Source organism: Aegilops tauschii, chromosome 3 (genome assembly GCF_002575655.3).
Source record: "Aegilops tauschii subsp. strangulata cultivar AL8/78 chromosome 3, Aet v6.0, whole genome shotgun sequence".
In the NCBI taxonomy this organism is placed as follows: domain Eukaryota; kingdom Viridiplantae; phylum Streptophyta; class Magnoliopsida; order Poales; family Poaceae; genus Aegilops; species Aegilops tauschii.
Genome location: NC_053037.3, coordinates 100,906,216 through 100,909,669, shown reverse-complemented (window position 1 = coordinate 100,909,669; position 3,454 = coordinate 100,906,216). Strand labels below are relative to the sequence as shown.

General features: G+C 46.7%; 1 long non-coding RNA gene across 3 annotated transcripts; it reads left to right on the top strand.

The window, feature by feature from the left end:
* Positions 1-319: 319 nt before the first annotated feature.
* On the top strand, positions 320-2,939 carry LOC109753421 (uncharacterized). 3 transcript variants are annotated; one of them, XR_006671835.1, is made up of 4 exons: positions 320-709; positions 1,883-2,200; positions 2,363-2,562; positions 2,691-2,939. It is a non-coding gene; the product is annotated as an uncharacterized lncRNA (long non-coding RNA). The 3 variants fall into 3 exon arrangements; XR_006671834.2 differs by lacking the exon at positions 2,691-2,939 and having other exon boundaries at positions 2,363-2,631; XR_012204373.1 differs by lacking the exon at positions 2,691-2,939 and having other exon boundaries at positions 837-2,200; positions 2,363-2,631.
* Positions 2,940-3,454: the final 515 nt, after the last annotated feature.

The following is a 3,454-nucleotide window of genomic DNA, read 5'->3' as shown; positions in this document are numbered from 1 at the left end:
GGATCATGGACGTGCTCTCTATGGGCAGGATTTGTGTATGTGTGACGGTGTATTAAAGGAAGGATAGATTGGAGAGTTGTGGAATGAAGGGATATTAACATACATGCAAAGGAAAGCATTGATCGTGAACCTGCTGCAAGGCACTTATTCAAAGGAATCGACTATGGAATTAATGGGAGAGGACCCGGTGATCGAAAAATAATGGTAAACCGAAACGGCTCCTTGTCCCGCGATCGTTTTCGACCGCGCGGAGCGCGTCCTTCCTTTCCCTTTCTAGCTCGTTTCCTTATTTGGAAAATCCCACCCGGCCGCTATCTATACCCTTTTCCCTTTCGCCCTGCCGCTTCCCCTCTTGGCCGGAGGCTCCTCCCTCGCGGCAGCGACCAATACGGCGAGACGCCGCGGCCGCGCGAGCGCCCGCGAGGTCAGCGGCGAATAGGGCGAGGCGCCGCGGCCGCGCAAGTGCACGCGAGGTCAGCGGTGATTACGGCGAGGCGCCACGTCCGCACGGGCGGCAGCGGCCAATACGACGAGGCGCAGCGGCCGGACGGGCCCCACGAGGTCCAGGGGCGGCTGCAGCCAATTCGGCGAGGCGGCGGCTGTCCGGTGGCCGTACGTCCTCCTGCCTGGGCTCGAACTCCCGCCGTGCGTCCCCACCCGCATCACCAAGCTTCCCAGCGCCGTCCGCGTCGCCTCCGAGGATGTCCCGGTACCGCCCGCTCCCCCCCTCTCCTCTTCCTTTCCGACGAGTCCATAGCTGACGACGGCCACCGTCTCCGAGCTCACGAACACCTAGATTTGACAGGGAGCAGCACATTGATGTCAATTTTTGGCAGCTCTGCTCTCATGAAGCTAGGATGGATAGGTAGTTCCCGTCACACACAGCTTGCTCTGTTTTCAGCATGAGGAGGAAGATGATGATTTAATTTTCTTTGGGAAAACTAATCCAGTGAGGATGCTGGACAAGAAAATAGGAGGAATATGGATCTCAAACTGAAGAAAAAGCAGGGCACCTTGCTGGCTCTGTACTCAGAAAAGAAGATTGTTTACTGTTTCAGAAAAATAGGATTTTTCAACAGCTACTCATGCGCCTCAGTCTCGTCTTTCGTTGATGGCAGAGCACCAAGTAGCAGTGTTCGGGAGCGCATCTCTGCGAAAATCCATACAAGTATCGGAACCGGCTGTGGAGATGGGAAAAAGGAAATCCCTATATGCATGTCTGAAACAATGACATTTTTTCATTCAATGAACTAAGACTAGCAGTTCATTTTTATTCTTTAGTGGAATCTTTTTTGGACGAAATTCTGAACACTATTCAAAGAAATCAGCAGCTACCATTTGTTGAAGAATGTACTCCCTCCGTAAAGGAATATATACGTCTAGATCACTAAAGTAGTGATCTAAACTCTCTTATATTTCTTCTACAGAGAGAGTACTAATTCTGTGAACATTGTTTTGTTTTTCTGTAGCAAGTTATTCTATGAACACTATGCAAGGAAATCAGCTGCCATTGTTCAGAGAATGAGCTAATTCTCTCAAAATCGTTTTGTTTCGGTAGCAAATTATTGTATGAATTCTGAACATTTGTTCAAAGAAATTGAGCTCTGAATATTGTTCAAGCAACAGAGATAGAGCACAATCTGTATATACATTGAGCATTAAGCTAGGAGAGTTCTTAGATAATCCTTGATGAGACATTGGTGTGCTGAATGATCTCTGTTGCCCACCATAATTTTTTTAATATGAAATATGCATGCTTGTATGTGCTGTCTCATTTTAGTACCTGCGGTCATCTTCAATTTTTGTCATAAATTATGATTTTGTTTTAGTTATAAATTGTAGGTTTCTAATCTGGTGCCTGCTACTCCTTTCCATTTTGCAGGTCAGAGTTGAAACAGACCCACAAGACAGAACTCAGCTCTGGATAGGTCTTCGGGAGCTGAGTTATTTTACCTCAGTTTACCCCCTTTAGCAGCCACCATTATCTTTTCCTGGCACTCCTTTTGAACATTGTTCAAAGAAATCAGCAGCTGCCATTATTTTACATCAGTTTACCCCCTTTTAGTAAAAACAGACAACTCATTGTCTCGCTACTCCTAATTTTTTATTGTGCTTTTGTGTAGGAGGAGAAATTGATCCTTAGACTACAAAAACAACAGAACAGCAGGGATGATATTCAGGTTGACATATCTGAAAAGAGGTATCTCAGTAACAACCTCCTTTTTCTTTTTTCTTTTTTCTCCTCAATGGGGATGTACTCTATGTATAACAAGCAATTTTGCTGTGCTTTTTCATTCCTCTATTTTGTTTCCTTCAAGCTTCCTTTTTACTCTGCATTTTCTACCTTTTCATTTTGTGGCAGCCCAAGAATACTACAAATGGGTTCGACATGGGTTGAACATAGGGGTTCTTGGCCTGAGCATGCAAGTGTATGGCCGGGACAGTCGTTACGTGATTAATATGTTGGGAAAATCAGTAATGGTCGAGCAAACCGAAAAGGAGAGGCTGAATCTTCTCCCGCAAAGTTACTGGTCAGGATACTATGTCGAATGCGACATTGCTGTAAGTACAAACATAAATATGTGCAGAGAATACTCTTTTTTTTCCATCCAAACGCTCTGTCATTTGTTTTGCGTGCCCCCACCCTTCTGTGCCTTTTATGAATCTTTGATCGGTTCAAATTTTTTCAGTCACTATTCCAAAAGGCATTTGAAACTCCAATGGCGTTATCTGTTCACCTGAGGGAGAGAATGATAGGGTTCCAGCTTGACCGAATTGACATCGTATTTTTGTAGTCCAACATACGAGCCATATAATTCTATAGTCTCCATGCAAATTCCATTTCTTTTCTATTTTCAGTCAAAAGTCAACATAACATTTTTGAGGTAATATCGTTTTTATTTTTGGATCAATGAACAGGGCTTTTTTTTCACCCTTAAGCTCATATGGCTTTTGGTACACGGTTGTCTCAAACTTTAGGAAGAAAATGTTCGAAGTCCTCAGCCCAAACAACCAAATTGGCCTGATTGCTGCCGAAGCGCAGCTTGTAATAAAGAATTTCAAAGAGGCTTCCACCCTGTCTATCTTAGGGTAACGCGAGTCAAGGCGGACGTCGTCGTGGTAGCGACGACGGACGCCGAGACGAGCACGTGACACTACTGCCACCCTGTCTTAGCGTAACGCGAGTCGAGGCGGACGTCGTCGCGGTAGCGACGACGGACGCCGAGACGAGCACGTGACAGCACAGCCACCCTGTCTATCTTAGGGTCACGCGAGTCGAGGCGGACGTCATCGCGGTAGCGACGACGGACGCCGAGACGAGCACGTGACACCACTGCCACCCTGTGTTAGCGTAACGCGAGTCGAGGCGGATGTCGTCGTGGTAGCGACGACGTACGTCGAGACGGGCACGTGACACAACCGCCACCCTGTCTTAGCGGAACGCGAGTCGAGG